Raw genomic sequence first — 19,027 nt, forward strand, 5'->3', positions numbered from 1 at the left:
GGTTAGGAATATACCTGTATATATTCGTGCCATTAGATACAAAATAAAATAAAAGTATCGCAATATGTGTCATAAGTATTACAATACATTTTTAGATGTATAGAAAAATCATCTCCTCACATGTTCTAACTATATTTTTGACTTGCGTCACACTACATTTGTGAAACAGAAAAATATTAAGCAAGATGACCAAAAAAAAAATCACTAGGTTAATTACAACTATTGCTATAACCCAAGAATTAAAAAGTGAGATACGTACTCAATAAAAATGGCCATTGGAGATCCAAGAAAATGATGATGAGGCAATGATATGAACTCATTAATTGCTAAAAAAATGGTAGCTCAGGTTTCAGGAAAGAAGCACGTTCTATTTAAAGCAAGGGCAAGCTAGCCTGCAGGTAACACATGGTGGTCCCGAAAATAAAAGCAGGTGGCATTAATTTATACGAAGACTCTGAAAATTGGAGACTATATATATAGAAAAAAAAAGTTTATATATCTCGAGTCATCCCTTGGCATTCCTTTAAAAATAAAGAAAAAAAGTTTCACTTAATGATCAGGTTAACTTGGCTTGCATGCGAAACAACGTGTTTATTATTATTCTCACGATCTCATGAGATCGATTCTGGAAGAAAATTTATCTCTAACAATTGAATTCATAGTGCGCGTGACATATGATTAAGGGCTAGAGCTAGCACGAGAATTGATCTCCACTTGATTTATTGAATTAATTAATTATTAGAAAATAAAAAATGGACCAGACAGCCCTACAAATATTGTAATGAAGTGGGTATTCTCTGATTTCTCTCCTACAAACGAGCCGAGGACAGCATCTAGCAATATACCGTGGTTTAGGTTCAGTGGTACTTGTTGAAGTTGAAATAGTCATCTTGCTTACTTCTCACTCTTCATCAAATTAAATACATGTCTATTTGTATGACTATTTCGTTAATAGACCTTTATAATAATAGTAAAACAATCCTGCCCTTTTTCAATAGAGAGATCAGTTATGTTTGACCACTTCATTGTAGAGGTGTGCTCATTGCTCAAACTTGTCTCTCAATATAGCTACACATTTAGGAAATATCGAAGGATACTGTTAGTTAAGTTGTCTGAATTGAAAGTCCCTTAATTTTTTTTCTTCATCGTGCGTAGCTGATACTCTTGTAGATAATAATTACAAATCTTAGCTCCTTTTTTATTAGATTAATTCTACATGATTTTGAACTGAAGAAAAAATAATCAACTTGAACACTCATTATTTTTCAGTACACATCTCCAAACAAAAAATGGAAAAGTGAAACATACAACGTGATACGTGTTAGGTACATTGGATCAATTTTCATCAGCACTTTTGGCTGCTACTATATATATATATGTTCCTACATTGGCTTCTTCCAAAACTCTGCATATATACTAAGCCCAAAACTCCATAATATCTTGCACTTCAGTTTCAATTTACTAGAGAAAGGCTTAATGAATATCTCAATCAAAAACATGTACGTAAAATATACAGCTAGCTAGGTTTAGCTTCTAAGAAGAGACAAAAGGTTTAGGTGTTTGCTCCGATAAGATGACATTGTTAATTTGTTTTTACGGAAGCTGTCTCTGTATCACGTGGTAAGGAACACAACTTGAGGGCCACATGTTTGACTTTGTTGCAAAAAAACACCAAAAGTTGGGTTCAAGACAGATAATAATTAAACCTTGTGCATAAATGATCTTGCATGTCTCTCTTAGGAAAACTTAGCTAGCTACCTGGGCTAACTATTAGAATTAATATAAAACTATAATTCTTTAATTCTTATCATAAATTCAGAGTTTTAGTGTAATGGTCAGAGAGATTTAACTTAAGATGACATCAAAGCAACACATGTTCGAATCCACTGGCAAAAATTTAATGCAGACTCTACAAATTAAAACCGCTACGTGAGTCTAGGATTCAACCCATTAAAATGGTGCTCAACCTGCGGGGGCATGTTGGAATATAAAACTATAAATCTCAAGTCTCACAAAAACTTAACTCTGGAGTTTTGATCTCAACCCGCTAAGTGAATTAATTTAAGATTGTATCAGGGTAATACCACTGTACGAGTCTATGTTTCGACCCATATAAAAGGTCACTCAACTTGCGGGTACATATATACTAGAATTAAATATAAAATTGTAAACCTTACCTCTCAGTATAACTTTTGGAGCTTTTGAAGTAATTGGTAGAGGGGGATGATGTTAAGGAAGGTGGTATATATCAGAGTAATTTTTGATTGAGGCGCGTACCATCTAGTTTACAAGAACACTGATATCACAAAATTGACCGTTCCTGCCTCTGCTAAGGTATTCAGATTACCGTTTAAAAAAATTCAAGGCACGGGGAATTAATCAAGATAAGATAAATACTGATGCGAAAGTATAAATTCAAACGGGCCAAAAACGCAAATAAATAAAAAAAAAATTAAAAAAAAAGGGACCGTTCTACGTTCCACCGTCTCTCCGTACGTATTTGGACGAGGCCAACAGTGGCGAGCGAGAGAGTGCGTGCAATCGTGCCTGGGAATCGAAAACAAAGGTTTACAACACTTGTTACCATCTCATTAAAAGGATACGATAATAGTAATAATTGGGTAATGATGATGATCGAGGGTGGTCAAAGCTGAGGCGGGGAAAAAAAGAAGAATTTTTTGTGCGGGTCGTAGGGAAAGATCGCGCGGACAATAACCGGTGGCCAGCAGTTGCAGTTGACCGGGGCAGCAGGTCAATCAATAAAGTTTGCCTGGGGAACGAAGGAGAAGGGGGAGTGATGAGAAAGGTTTTCAGGTGATGTGGCGTAAGCTTGATGGGATAACCTAAGAGAGAGAAAATAGAGAGATGTGGACGTCTACAGTGATGGGAGTATAGTAGTCAAAACCAAACACTTATCCTAGAGGGGGTCGGGGGGGGGGGGGGGGGGGGCAGATACGCCAGAAGGTAATTGATTTTGCTCTTCACCACAGACGACACCAATACCCATTTTTAATTTGCCATGTTTTTGAATAAGGGTAGCACTAGGGACACACCCCCAACCACAATCTTAACCACACCCCCTCTTATTTGTTACAGTACACCGGGTATCACATGAGATTTTAAAATTTAAAATTTCATATGGGCCGGGCCCGGGGCACTGCAGCAAATAAGAGAGTGAGTGTGGTTAAAGTTATGGTTAGGAGTGTGCCCCTATCATTGTTTTTTGAATAATTAAATAGTCGCATCAGCGGATATTCTAATTAAATTTCTAGTTTCCAACGAGTTGATAGCAACAAATGTCTTCTTGAGTTCCTCAAACACCTCGACAAATGACCAAACTGTTACGTGATCACCTAGCTAAAAATACAAAGTATTAGTTAATCAGAGAGCCAATTGTTGATAAAAAAAGATAATGCCGTGATTTATTATATTATATATAGATACTTAATTCAAAACAGGATCACGGTGTTAAGAAATCACAGCAGCCACCCATATTGGATTCTTCCCAACCAAATAAGAGGAAAACCGTAAGTGAAGGGTCGACTTTTGCAAAATAAGTAGAAGGTAGAGAATTAATCAGAGCAAGGAATAAATGGATTTCATAAATTCCCAAAAATTCCCAACGAAATAAGCATAAAAAAGGTCTAAAAATAAACCTAAAATAGTAATAAACTCTAAAAAGGGTAGACAATAAATGCGAAATAAAAAGCAGGTAGAGAATTAAAACATCAAGACGGTCAAATAAACATTGTAAGGGATAAATAGATTCCCATAAACTATCAAAACAAATGCCCTTATTTTCCAAAATTTATTGCCAAATTAGTTGTTGAGCGATAAAATTTACCAATTTATGTAGAATTGCCAGTTTAAGGCTCTGTTTGGCAAAACTAGCTGAAAGCTGCGAGATTATAGCTGAAAGCTGTTAAGCTAGCTGAAAGCTGTGAAATTATAGCTGGAAGCTGTTAGCTGTGTAGCTAGCTGATTGACTAGAGCTGTTTGGCAAAAGTAGCTGTACAACTAGCTTAAGTTTGTTAAATAACTAAAAAAGACATGCAATATTATTGATATAAAATTAGAATTATTAGGGGAAAAAACGGAAGAAAAAAATTGGCAGCTCCTTTTCAAAGACAAACGCTACTTGAGGTAGCTTTCCAAAAGCTACTTGCAAAAGACACAATCTTCAAAATAATCTCCTCCTATTTTTGGTCACCAAACAGCTCTACTAGCTTATTGACCAAGTCAATAAGACACAAGCTCTTAGATAAGATATTTTTTTTGGTTGCCAAACAGTGCCTAAGCGTATCTTTATTAGTTGAAGAATTACAAGTTTTAATGACACTTTTTTCCGGTTGTCGCCACTATGTTCGTCATATGGCGATGCAGTTTATTTCCTGTACGTGGGTGGCTTTTTTTGTAGGGGAAAAAAAAATAAAAATATGATGAGATGAAAATCAAATTAAAAACTCATTTGTCCACCTCAGATATTTAGTGTTCATTAAAACAGTTATAGGCTTATGCTTTAAGTAAGAAAGTATTAGAAAATAGTTATAGGCTCTAGTTCAAGTAAAAAAAATACGTAGATTTTATCCAAATAAATCATAAAAGACTTTAATGTCACGGGAGTTTACAAGAGTTGACTCAAAGTCAAGTTGTATATATCGTCTTCGTTTCTTTTTATATTTCGAGCAAATACTTGATTGTGCAAATCATGATGTTCCATTAAATTTTGACTGTCACGTGCTGCATCCAACAATTCAACAGTCTCACCTGCATTTTATGTACCGTCCCTACTAGCAATTAAGTCACATAGACTGTTACGTAGGGGAAATAAACAGTTGGGTACTTTTGAAAAATATTTAGATTCGAATTCTCTGTATTAAAATTTTGTTGCCGTGATCCATTTTTATAAATACGCTATATTAAAATACATCAGGTCCACGCATCAAGCATGCAGGAATATAATATTAGAAATGAAATTTACTTCGGTCTACGCTTTGGGGCATAAAAGTTTTCAATCCAAAAATTATAGATTTGATTTAACCCATAAGGACTCTTACAAATAATTTTTTATTATATCTCAAACATTACGCATTGTAAACTTGTTATCTATGTTATCCATTAATTGTTTTGCCTTGATGTACAAAAGCACTTAAGTTTGTTGTTCTAATTTGTATGTACTTTAAGTTATGTAAATAACTTTTCAGATAAATTGTCATTATAAATTATCAGTTGTAAAATTTGGATGGAAAATTAGTTATCTATTCGTACTTTCAAAATTAGTCATATCTCTGCTACGGAAAAAAAATGCAAAATACATAATTTAGATAAATCCTTTCTTTAAAATTGGTAGAAATTAAATTACATGATAAATAGATAAATGGCATTTGGCACTGTGTATCACTCTCATTCGCAACATGCATATCATTATTAAAATTAAATGAAACTTGCGTAACATGTGTCCTCCTCTCATGGAATATTGTGCCCATATATTTTTGATAGCCAAAGCCGTAAGAAAATAAGCTAATTAACACGAGGAAAAACATGGCTGACCCCAATCCGGTGTTTGCTGTTTTGCGAACCCATCAAATCAAGCCAATCCTTGGATGGAGGTTAGGTTTCTCATTTCTCGTATTTAATTGCTAGCAACAAAAAGAAATAAATAAAAAAATAAAATTATTTTCTGGTAGAGCAGTTTGTGCCAAATGAGAATGTGGGTTATTAAAGTGCAGTTAGTGAACCTGTTCCCTCCCTCTCTCCCCTCTTCATAAACAACCCCCAATCTCTCTTTTTCTCTCCATTCTCTTCTCCTCCCCCTCCCTCCCTCTCTCTCTCTCTCTCTCGAAAATTTCTCTCTAGAATATTTTTTGGTTTTTGAAGGAAAATTTTACGTTGAGGGGGATGTTGGCTGGCTCGATGCATGAATGATCACTGATCAATAATAAGACGGTGTTTTTAGGCATCGGACCAGGCTTCATTCCTCTCAAAAATTATCTTCCTCTTGGTTAGTTCATGAGAATTCTAAGCAACAAATTCCATCTCATGATCACCGTATATTTTAACAATTCGTTAAGGTTAGGTTGAGGGGTATGTTGTCTGGCTCGAGGTCATTTGGTTAAGTCTTTTTTTTTTAATCTGTAAAGATTACAATTGACGTCAAATGAACTCGGACCAGGCTTCATTCCCCTCAACCGACATTTGCTCATGAAGCGATGGAGTTTCTTAATTTCAGCTTCGTTGTCATGGTAAGTTTCTTCTTCTAGCTAGCTTCTTCCTCCTCCTTTGTCCTATTGTTCATATTGTATTTTTTTTTTTTACTTGCAAAATGAATGGCGTAGCAATTTGGTCACAAGATCATTCTTGTAGTGTAATTTTTTTGTACCACCTATTGCTTTTGTTTGACGTTTGACTATTAGAGGGACACATCTTTTTTTGATATCTTTTACATTTTCACCTTCTTTTTCTAATTAAGAGTTCTTTTATAAATGGCATGAAGTCTATTCTTGGTTTCCTTTTCTTTGCGTGTATTGATGTGACCACTTGGAGGGAGCTGCCTATTTTCATGCGTGTATTTTCAAATCAGTCCTTCGAAAATGGTTGACAAGGATGGCTTTCAATCTTCATCAATCTTTCTCTCATCCAATTTTTTTTCTTCTTCATTCTTTTTCTTTAATAAGTTTTTAAAAGGTAACTACACCGGATGTTTTTCACTTTCCCCCCTCCATCTTTGACGTCAGTACGTATATTATTAGAGGGTTACATGGTTTAGGAGTTAACTACGTACATATCTAATTCCATACCTAGCCTAATTGTTATTGAAATATAACCAACTTTATAAACTTCACTTCTTCCTACTATTTTCTTCATATTAAATCCTTATTAAATTATACGCTGAAAAAAGATTAAATTCGAGATATGGGTTTTGTTCCCCTAGGGTTAATTCTTCTTGGTTGCTGATGGAGAAAGAGATGGGGAGAGGAGAGAGAGAGAGAGAGAGAGGGAGAGATTGAAGAAAGTTGAAAGAGGCCAGGAGAAAGAAAAGTTTGAATAGTAGCGTAACTGACGGCATTTAATAGAGTTTGGCCTTATATAGAGAGCCTCATTAAAAGCACTGACGTAGTATTCATTGTCATTCATACATGAATGCGAATGAATCCAGTGGGGGGTTTTGAGTCTTTCAAGTGAATTTTGAGGATTGAAAGTAATATACCAAAAAAAAAAGAAGAAGATGCTATTGTTAGATCTTAACGACAAAAGTTTGCGCATTTCTCGCTGCCCAAATTTACATTCATTTTTCGAATAAATACAATGACTGGGTGAGTACTTTTTATACATTCTATACAGAGAGAGAGAGAGAGAGAGAGAGAGAGAGAGAGAGAGAGAGAGAGGTGCATGCATTAACGAAGACTTTAATAGAGAAGCAAGAGAGAGAGAGAGAGAGAGAGAGAGAGAGAGAGAGAGAGAGAGAGGTGCATGCATTAACGAAGACTTTTAAGGAGGGAGTTGGATATTAATAGAAAAGCCCCTGGCCCAGATGTGGTTCCCTCTGATATAACATCTCATGGCACACAATTTAATTCACTCACTTACCTCTGACTTCTGACTTGTGTGATTTGAACCAATGATGCAACTCTTTTTTTTTTTTGGGCAATTGCACTTTAATATGTTTAATAAAAAGAGAAAAAAAAATACACATGTGATGAGCTGCTAATCCTTTCTGAATTGCACATGTGATTTGTTTTTTTTGTTTTTGGTTACTATTATTTTTATTTTGTTGAATTTGAAATATTTTCACTTTTTTGATGAGTGCGTGCTTGGTATGGGGAGGTAATTAATAGACCCTGCAAAGGAAAGGGATACCTAGTGGATGAGACTGATGAGAGAGAAAAGCCAGAATTGTAATTCGAATCTTTCGAGGCTTGCGTACTAAATTTTCTCAAAGTTTTTAGTAATTGATCATCTAGGTTGTAATTTGTTTAGGGATGTAAGTGTGAATAACATTCAAAATGATTTGTTTTGATATTAACGCAAAGTGAATATATTAATGATGCAAAAACAAGGCAAAGCCCAGTATATGTATTATTTCATTACGCTAAAAAGTTGCTTTGTACCTATACATTCGTTTCTCGGTAATATTGTTGCGTTCCAAATGCTTTCAGGAGGTAATTAACAGCAACATGCCCAAGACCTCCAAGGCCAATAACTCCCAAATGCTTTCCCTTCTCATTTAGCCCAAAATACTTCATATTGGACTATATACACTGTAATTCCTGCACACATCAAAGGCGCAATCTTTTCCAAAGGCATATTTTCAGGGATTTTAATCGCGAAATGCTCCTTAACGATGAAAAGGGGTTGCAGAATCCTCCTGTGGATTCAATCCCATTATGGAATGGGGAGTTGAATGATGGGATTAGATTCGGACAATACTAATTTTCAAAATTTTGTTTGCATTGGTCGCAAGTGAGACATGAGTTAGCTATGTAGCCAACACCGATGCTGTCACCAATAATTTCATGTCTGTAAAAATCCAAGAGGAAGAGGGAAAATGCTTGAGTGAAACAGGTGTTAGATCTACATCATAAAACTTGAGATCTAAAACCATATAGCCATGATTAATTCAAAGAGATTAACAAAATCAAAAGAGAGCGGAAGCTTATACCTGAATCCATTGCTTGATCTTTATTTTGGGTTTTGGATCTTCTAACCTTAGGGTTCCTCTATTTAGCCGAATTTCTCTAGCTAGATGGGGGTGTAGAGAATTAGAGAATGTAACCCTAGGTTAGGGACCATAACCCCTTATTTATAGATGTTGTACTTTTGTAATTTAGCCCCTCAATAAATTACAATTACAACCTGGTATCTGCACATATGACCCCATGATCATTTAAATACCAAATTAACCCAACTTAATTGATCACTTTAGTGGGTTATCCTGAAAGATAGCAATACACATTGATTAATCATATGTGCCCACAAATAGATTTATTAGATTAAATCCAACAATCTCCCACTTGGGCACCATATGATTCCTTAAACTGTGTATAACCTTATGAGCTCAAAAATTACTATCACTGAAATGGTATTTCCGAACAATCTCGTCCATTGACTATATCAATATAGGATTAAAGCGGCCTTCGTCACATTTATCGTGACTCGACCCATCAATGGTCACATATACCAATACAATCAAACGACATAGATCAATCATGGATGTGCAGCATGAAAATTACATGCAATGTGATCAGTACATGTCTATTTTCAACTGGTCCTCCTTAGTGAGGTCAAAACCAAACATAATGTAACAGAGTGTCTTAACTGAAAACTTTATTCTGATCAGACAATACAAACAAACATAAAGCACCACAAATACAAACTCCCACTAAAACATAATATCCTCAAATAATACCACACCCATATGAGCAGTATGCTCATGAAAGACCTTAGGTGGTAATCCCTTAGTAAGAGGATCAGCTATCATGGAGTTTGTCCCAATGTGCTCTATGGATATCTGTCCACTCTGTACCCTTTCTTTCACAACCAGGAACTTAATGTCAATATGTTTTGACTTAGTTGAGCTCCTGTTGTTATTGGAATACATTACTGCAGATTTATTGTCACAATATAACCTTAGTGGTCTTTCAACATTTTCCAAAATGCGCAGTCCCGTGACAAAATTTCGCAGCCATATTCCCTGATTGGATGCCTCATAGCAAGCTACAAATTCTGCTGCCATAGTGGAGGAAGCTACTAGTGTTTGTTTGACACTTTTCCATGATATAGCTCCTCCTGCTAACATATAAATGTAGCCTGATGTAGACTTCCTGCTATCTTGGCATCCAGCAAAATCAGAGTCCGAATACCCAATGACCTCTAATTTCTCTGATTTTCTGTATGTGAGCATGTAATCTTTTGTTTTCTGAAGATACCTCATAACCCTTTTGACTGCTATCCAATGATCCATACCAGGGTTGCTTAAGTATCTGCCTAACATCCCAACAATGTACGCAATATCCGGACGCGTACATACCTGAGCATACATTAGACTTCCTACAGCCGAAGCATAAGGAATCTTCTGCATTTCCTGAATTTCAAGGTTACCTTTAGGGCACTGATTGAGACTAAACTTGTCTCCTTTAGCAACAGGGGTGTCACCTGGTCTGCAATCTTGCATGCCAAACCTTTTAAGTACCTTATCGATATAGCTCTTTTGTGATAATCCAAGAATACCCCGAGAGCGATCTCGATGTATCTGGATCCCTAATATAAAAGAGGCGTCCCCAAGATCTTTCATCTCAAAATTCTTTGATAGAAATCTCTTGGTTTCGTGCAACATGCCTATATCATTAGTGGCAAGCAAGATGTCATCCACATACAGAACCAGAAAAATATACTTACTCCCACTGAACTTGTGATATACACAGTCATCAACAATGTTCATCTCAAAACCGAACGAGATAACTATTTGTTGAAACTTATGATACCATTGACGAGGAGCTTGCTTGAGTCCATAGATGGATTTCCTTAATTTGCAAACCATATTCTTTGGGTCTCCTGACACAAAGTTTTCTGGTTGCACCATATAAATCATCTCATCAATGTCTCCATTGAGAAATGCAGTCTTAACATCCATCTGATGTAACTCAAGATCATAATGAGCAACAAGTGCCATGATTATTCTGAAAGAGTCTTTCGATGAAACCGGAGAGAAAGTCTCTGTATAATCAATGCCTTCCTTTTGAGTATAGCCTTTAGCCACAAGACGCGCCTTATACCTCTCCACATTACCGTTTGCATCCCGCTTGGTTTTAAAAATCCATTTACAACCAATTGGTTTTGCACCTTCTGGCAATGGGACAAGTTCCCAAACCTTATTGTCTTGCATAGACTTATACTCTTCATTCATGGCATCAATCCACTGTTGAGAGTTAGAACTTTTCATGGCCTGAGAGAAGTTGATTGGATCATCTTCTAACATTCCACTACTTTCCTCATGTTCTTGGAGAAATACAATATAATCATCCGGAATAGCATTTCTCCTTTCTCTCGTGGATCTCCTTAATGGCACTGGTTCTTGAGGTTGTTGAGTTTGTTCTTCTGGAACAGGGAGTTGTTCAACATTATCATCTTGAGGTTCCGGATTTACTTCTTGAGCAACAACAGGTATAGGAACCTGAATATTGTCAAAAGTAACTGTATGGATTGGATCTGAAGCCAATTCCTCCTCAAAACTAATGTCTCTAACCTTATTTCTCCCCCCAAACTCAACATCCTCAAAGAATGTTGCTGTTCCCGTCTCAAAAATATTCCTTATAGTGGGATCATAAAACTTATAGCCCCTAGAGCGATCAGGGTACCCAATAAAGTAGCTGCTAACTGTTTTGGAGTCCAATTTCTTTTCATTTGGCCTATAAGGCCTTGCCTCAGCTGGACATCCCCAAATATGTAAATGCTTTAAACTGGGCTTTCGACCAGTCCAAAGCTCATAAGGTGTTTTAGCAACTGCTTTACTTGGTACTCTATTCAGAATGTAAGCTGCTGTCTTAAGTGCTTCTCCCCAGAGTGACTCTGGTAAAGAAGAATGAGCAATCATACTTCTTACCATATCCTTAAGAGTCCTGTTTCGTCTTTCAGCTACACCATTCATGCTAGGTGAACCCGGCATAGTGTACTGTGGGACGATACCGCATTCCTCTAGGTATCTAGCAAATGGTCCTGGACGTTGTTCACCTGAACCATCATATCTACCGTAGTACTCACCACCACGATCAGATCTGACGGTTTTAATTCTTCTGTTGAGTTGATTCTCAACTTCAGCTTTATAGGCTTTGAACATGTCCAGAGACTCAGATTTTTCATGAATAAGATATAGGTGCCCATAACGTGAGTAATCGTCTATGAATGATATAAAATATTGTTGACCATTCCAGGATTCCGTAGGGAATGGCCCACAAATATCCGTATGTATCAATTCTAAGACATCCGAAGATCTGTTGGCACCTAATCTCTTCACTTTGGTCTGTTTTCCCTTGATACATTCAACACATACGTCGAAGTCCGAAAAATCAAGGGAATCCAAAATGCCATCAGACACAAGACGCTCAACTCTACCTTTTGAGATATGACCTAAGCGCTTATGCCATAATGTCGCCGAATTTTCCTTATTTAATTTACGCTTAGTACCACGTGATTCCACATGCAAGGATTCATTGTAAGAAGCAATTGTATCAAGCAAATATAGGTTGTCATAAATACTCAAGTAACCGGTTCCCACAACATTTGAATTAAAAGATAAACTGAATTGACTGTTTCCAAATGAACAAGAATAACCTGATTTGTCCAATACAGAAACAGAAACCAAATTCCGTCTAAAAGACGGTACTACAAAAGTATCTTTTAAATCCAAATAATAACCAGTTCCTAACAACAACCTAAAGTGCCCAATTGCTTCCACATCTACCGATTGTCCGTCGCCCACAAAGATGTGTCTTTCAACATCACTTGGCTTTCGGTAGCTCAGGCAACCCTGCATAGAAACACTTATGTGAGTAGTAGCACCAGAGTCTAACCACCAAGTGTTTCTAGGTACTGAAGCTAAATTAACCTCAGAACAGACCAAAGCAAGGAACGTACCCTTATTATCACGCCAGGCGTGATATTTTGTACAGTCCTTCTTTACATGTCCAGGCTTCTTACAGAAGAAACAACCCTGATTATCCTTATGTTGTTTCTTCTCAACTGGACCCTTAGCAGCTTCCTTATCATTCTTCCTTTTCTTGCCCTTATCCTTAGAGGCATAGGCCAAATGAGCACTTTCTGTCTTATCTTGCTTCAACCTGTCTTCTTCTTGCACACAGTATGAAATGAGCTCATTTAGAGTCCATTTCTCCTTTTGACAGTTATAACTGACCTTAAATTGGTTAAACTGTGCAGGAAGAGACAACAAAACCAGATGCACTAATAACTCGTCACAAAGATCGAGTTTAAGTGCCTTAAGCTTTGAAGCAATATGAGACATTTCCATAATGTACTCCCTGATATTTCCTTTGCCCTTATACTTCATTGAAATCAAGCGAGCTAAAAGCGTGCTTGTTTCTACCTTATCGTTTTTCGCAAAACGCTTCTCAATTTCGGCAAGGAAATCTTTAGCCTTAGTAATCCCTTCGGATTCTATGCCCCTGAAGGCTTCCGGAACGCCGCGCTTAATGATCATAAGACTCATGCGATTTGAACGCTCCCACTTCTCATGCTCCTTCTTTGCATCAGGAGTGCTATCCGCATTGAGAGGTTGGGGTTGTTCAGTTCTTAATGCATAGTCAAGATCCATGCAGCCAAGAACAATTAATATGTTCTCTTTCCAAACCTTGAAGTTTGTCCCATTTAGCATGGGAATTGAGTTGATGTTAGCAGAAATTGTTGCAGCAGATGCATTAGCTGAAATAAAACAAAAATGCTCACATCAATAACCATAATCAATAAAATTCAAATAATGACAATCCCCATCCAAGATACCGGCACAACATTAATATCAAGTCTTTGGACAGTAATATTAACTTGTAAGTGATACCTTGTTGCAATGATCAAACATTGACAATAACTCATGTCAAATAATGAAACTATCTTTGGATCGATTCATTATTCACATGTAAACCTTATAATTGTCACACGCTTATCATCGCAGATGTGTATACAGTCTAAATAAATATTAACCTTCCTTTGGGCCGATTAAATATTTACACGAAAGCATACACACAAACATCTCACATTCCTCATGAACAATCTACACAAGAGAGGTTACTTTGGCAACTTCTTGTTTCAATTAATCAATTGGAGTGAGAGACAACCTTAATACCTTAGTGTCATAATATTTGAATTAAATAATTGATTAAAAACCAAATTAGATTTAAATTAAAAAGTTTTAATTTAAATCAACTGAATTTCCAAAAACTTAATTGGGGTCTCACAGCTTAATTAGGGCCCATAACTTAATTGAATAAATTAAGTATACCAAAGTGGACCCATGAAAAGCCGAGGCTTAACCATAATGAACACGAAGTTCCCTTAACTTCGAACGCGAGGTTCGACTGTATTGAGTACGAGACTCACTTAAGCACGAACGCGAGGTTCGTCTGAAAATGAACGAACGCGAGGTTCGTTTAATAAAAGAACGCGAGGTTCAACTTGGGCACGAACGCGAGGTTCGTTTAAAAAATGAACACGAGGTTCATCTGAAGTTCGAACGCGAGGTTCGTCTGAAGTCCGAACGCGAGGTTTGTCTGAAGTTCGAACGCGAGGTTCGTCTGAAGTACGAACGCGAGGTTCGTCTGAAGTACGAACGCGAGGTTCGTCTGAAGTACGAACGCGAGGTTCGTCTGAAGTACGAACGCGAGGTTCGTCTGAAGTACGAACGCGAGGTTCGTCTGAAGTACGAACGCGAGGTTCGTCTGAAGTACGAACGCGAGGTTCGTCTGAAGTACGAACGCGAGGTTCGTCTGAAGAACGAACGCGAGGTTCGTTAAAATTGAGCTTGACGCTCACCTGAGTTGAACGCGAGGTTCACCTTAGAACGAACGCGAGGTTCGTTGAGCGCGAAGCTCGGTTAAAATTGAACGAACGCGAGGTTCGTTTGAGTTAACCACCTCCTTAATTTTCGTCATGAACCCTTAGGGTTTCAAATTGAAACCGCCGCCGTCAAACCCAAAAAAATCTTTGATTTTTATTTTCAAAACAGATCCAGAATTGGAAAAAATTAAAGAAAAAAGCAAAGAAAAATTCAAAAAATTCCCAAAAGGCACTGTTCACCGGCGATTTTTTAGTTACTGTTCATCCGAACCCAAAAAATTTTACTGTTCATCCGAACCAAAAAAATTTTACTGTTCATCCGAACCCAAAAAAATTGAATCTTTAACCAGAGATTTAAGATCAAAAACCCAATAAAACTTAAATCCCTAAGAATTAATCAAGGTGGCTCTGATACCACTTGTTAGATCTACATCATAAAACTTGAGATCTAAAACCATATAGCCATGATTAATTCAAAGAGATTAACAAAATCAAAAGAGAGCGGAAGCTTATACCTGAATCCATTGCTTGATCTTTATTTTGGGTTTTGGATCTTCTAACCTTAGGGTTCCTCTAAATCCGAATTTCTCTCTTAGATGGGGGTGAAGAGAATTAGAGAATGTAACCATAGGTTAGGGACCATAACCCCTTATTTATAGATGTTGTACTTTTGTAATTTAGCCCCTCAATAAATTACAATTACAACCTGGTATCTGCACATATAACCCAATGACTTATTTAAATACCAAGTTAACCCAACTTAATTGATCACTTTAGTGGGTTATCCTGAAAGATAGCAATACACATTGATTAATCATATGTGCCCACAAATAGATTTATTAGATTAAATCCAACAACAGGGAGATAGATCTATATACTGACTAATCATGGAATATATTTTATGTAATAGCAAGGGAATACATACCCAGGGACAATGGGATACCTAGCCGTTCCTCACTCATTCTTTATTGTGGAGAGATCAGTATGACAAACTCCACAATACAATATTTTGAATATGATGTCATCATCATTTCATTTTTAGCTCTGCAAAAAAAAAAAAAAAATGAAAAAAAAAGAGTTAATAATGTTGCTACTATAATGTTACACTAAAAGAATATCTTTTGAAAAAGAAGATCTAGATAGCCTTATGGAATTAAGATGGCGAAAGAGCTTTTGGAAAATCCCAAAAATTATATTTGGGTTTAAACTACTCTGAATTGGAATGAGAGCTCACATTCTATCTTCTTTCTTTTGAGACATTCTATCATAATACCTCATTAGGAATTGGTTATCACGATATCTACTTGAAGACGTAGGAATAAAACCTTTTTTTGTGATGAAAAAGTAAGAAATATTAAATAGAAAACATAGGTATACCCCTAAACTTGGGCATCTTCTATTCATTTACGTACATCGGTAGATCACATTCTACGATGAAATTACAAAATCATGAAGGAAACACTGCAATTGCAGATGACACATAATTGTTTCAACAAGCATGACAATGATTTTACATTAAGTGGTAACGTCATAAAAAATTCTGAAGGAGAAGTAAACCATGAAAGTTTGTACTTTGCAATGGAAAAGATGAGGGAGAAGCTACCTAAGCGACAATTTGATAGGAGAAAGAACCCCATCAGCATCTTTGGCTGCCCAACCCAATGCCCTCTGTGAGTTCTCCATTCTCTTGCCTTGTCTATGTTGTATGTCTTCTCATAACAAAAGCCAATACCCTCTTCTATATGCGCTTAAGTGGGTCCAATGCATCATGAAAGTTCTAGAAGCTTCATAGTATGCTAGCGATAGTACCAAGATACAATGACATAGGAAAAATAGGAATAAGAAGTTGTTTATCTGCTCTGTATTTCCAAATTAATAAGAAAAACTTAGAGCATCTTCAACAGCTTCTCCAAATTTTTTTTCAAAATGAGGAAGCAAAAGTCAAATTCTCCAACTAATTTTTACACCAACTCCAACAGCTTCCCCATTTTGAAGAATCTATTTTTTCCTCTAAAAATTTAAAGAATGCTGCAGATTTGGGGAAGCTTCCCTATTTTTTCTCCTCCATCCCTATTTTGGGGAATGAGATGGGGAATCTCTTGGGCCAAAAACCTAACTAAATTCTTCAAATTTGAGAAATGGGGAAGCTGTTGGAGATGCTCTTATAAAATCAAGGACTCATTTGGTATGAGGTTAAAGCAATCATGGTTAAACTTTGATATGGTAATTATTATCCTAGAACAGTTGGAGAGGGCAACGCTCATCTGTTTGCTATTACAGGTCATAAAGGTTAACATTTTTTGCAAAAGGATTTCTATCACTCTCGACTCAAAATGCATAAATTACAAAAGCCCTCTCAAAATATTAAACTTATAAATAACCTTCAAAAAATTTCTGACAATTATAAAAAACCTCATCTCATGCACAAATAAAAATTTATAGAAAACGCCCTAAAAATTCAAAATTTAAAAAAAAACACCCTAAAATTTTCAAACTTGTAAAAATTACATTGAAAATATAGGATTACAAATGTCTCGCTGAGAGTTTTAGAATTTACAAAAAAACCTTAGAAACTTCAAAAATTGTGAAAACACCCCCAAAGATTCAAAATTTATAGAAAACACCCTAAAAGATCAAAACCTACCGACAAGTTTTTTTATAAATTTCAAATTTTTGGTGGTGTTTTTGTAATTTTCTAAACTTTTAGGGTATTTCTTGAAAATTTCTAACTTTTAGGGTTTTTTTACAAATCTCAAATCTATAAAAAATTTAGTCTTTTGTTTGTATTTTTGAAATTTTCACGGAGTTTTGGTAAATTTTTAATTTTTAAGGTCTTAATTTCAAATTTTAAACTTCTGGGGTGTTTTGTGCAAAGTATAAATTTTTAGGTGGTTGTTCGTAATTGTTGGTATACTCTTTATAGGTTTGAATTTTCTGAAGTGTATTTATAAACTCTTTATAGGTTTGAAATGATTTTTTTTTGCAATTTTCAACACGTCTAGCGTGCTTTTTGTATATTCTAAAAAATTTAAGGGCCTGTTCATAGGATTGAAATCCTTGGGGTGTTTTTTATGAAGTTTAAGATTTGAGGGTGTTTTATGCCATTTATAAAAATTTAGGATATTTTTTGAAAATTTCAAAAATTTAGGAGGCTGTTTGGAGGTCATAGAATTTAGATATACTATCTGCATGTTTTGGAAATTTCAGATTTTTTTGTAAATTTCAAACCTTTTAGGGTGTTATCAGCAAATTTCAAAACTTTTAGAGTGCTGTCTTCAAGTTTTAAGTTTACTCGTGGCCTGTTTGTATGTTTTGAATTCTTTAATGTTTTTTTAAGTACGGAAAATTTCAGAATTTTTTGTGATTTTTATTGAGTTTTACATTACTGAAGGTGTTCTTGTAATTTTATAATTTGGTTGGGGGGTTTATTGACAAATTTTTTACTTTACAAGGGATTTTGTCAATTTTTAGGTTTCAAAAGGCTTGTTGCAAGTTTTATAAATTTTTAGGGGGTTTTATAATTCCACGTGCTTAAATGAACTGATCCTCAACTTTTCACCGATTTTTCTCACATCCCCTAACTTGGTTAAAATTTTACCCTCATATGGGGTTGGAACTTTATGCTTAGTAAAGTTTTAGAAGGATAACAAACATAGATAAAGATAAAATAATGTTTAACATTGTAAACTTTACCCCCCACTTTGCCCATGTACCACACAAACCCCAAAAACGAAAAGTACTTAATTGTACTTTGATATTAATTAATAATGACTACCGATTAATCAATTCCTCTCTGGTGGTAATAGATTTATAGCATGATTAGCAGTACTCAAAACGTGATCTTGGACTAGAGATAGATTGGAATTCACCTATTGATCTGTTATATTGAAGTCGCACGTTAAACGCCAAGCCCAGCGTGCTTGATTTGTGTACACGTGCGTTTAGTTGACGAAGGCTCAAATGAAATTACAAGAGTCCTTGCCCTTTTTTACTGGGAAAAAATGAGAACAAGGGCCAGGCATCGCATTAGAGAAAAGCCTTAAATAATAAGCTCCATGAGCGCTCTCCTCAATTTTTACCATAAAACGCATCCACCTTAATTCATAAGTTGGACAAATTTTCAAAACCGACCACTTTGGATTTTTAATTGCAAAAAACAACCCATTTCACTCTTATTTATAAAAACCGACCCAGTTGGTTGAAACTGGGTCGGTTTTTAAAAAAAATTTTCCCAAACTTCACGGGAGTTGAACTCCCGTGAAGTTTTGTTATAAGAAAAACTTCACGGGAGTTGAACTCCCGTGAAGTTTCCCAAAAAAATTTTAAAATACCGACCTGTTTTCAACCCCTGGCTGAAAACAGGTCGGTTTTTATAAATATTTTCAAAACCGGTCGTTTTTTGCAATTAAAACCCTAAAGGGGTCGGTTTTGAAAATTTGTCCTTCATAAGTTCCACGGGTTTTGACCA

General features: G+C 35.9%; 1 pseudogene; it reads right to left on the reverse strand.

Annotated features, from left to right (window-relative positions):
* LOC109834923 lies at positions 7,437–16,242 on the reverse strand (annotated as a pseudogene).

Source organism: Asparagus officinalis, chromosome 3, assembly GCF_001876935.1.
Source record: "Asparagus officinalis chromosome 3, Aspof.V1, whole genome shotgun sequence".
Lineage (NCBI taxonomy): Eukaryota > Viridiplantae > Streptophyta > Magnoliopsida > Asparagales > Asparagaceae > Asparagus > Asparagus officinalis.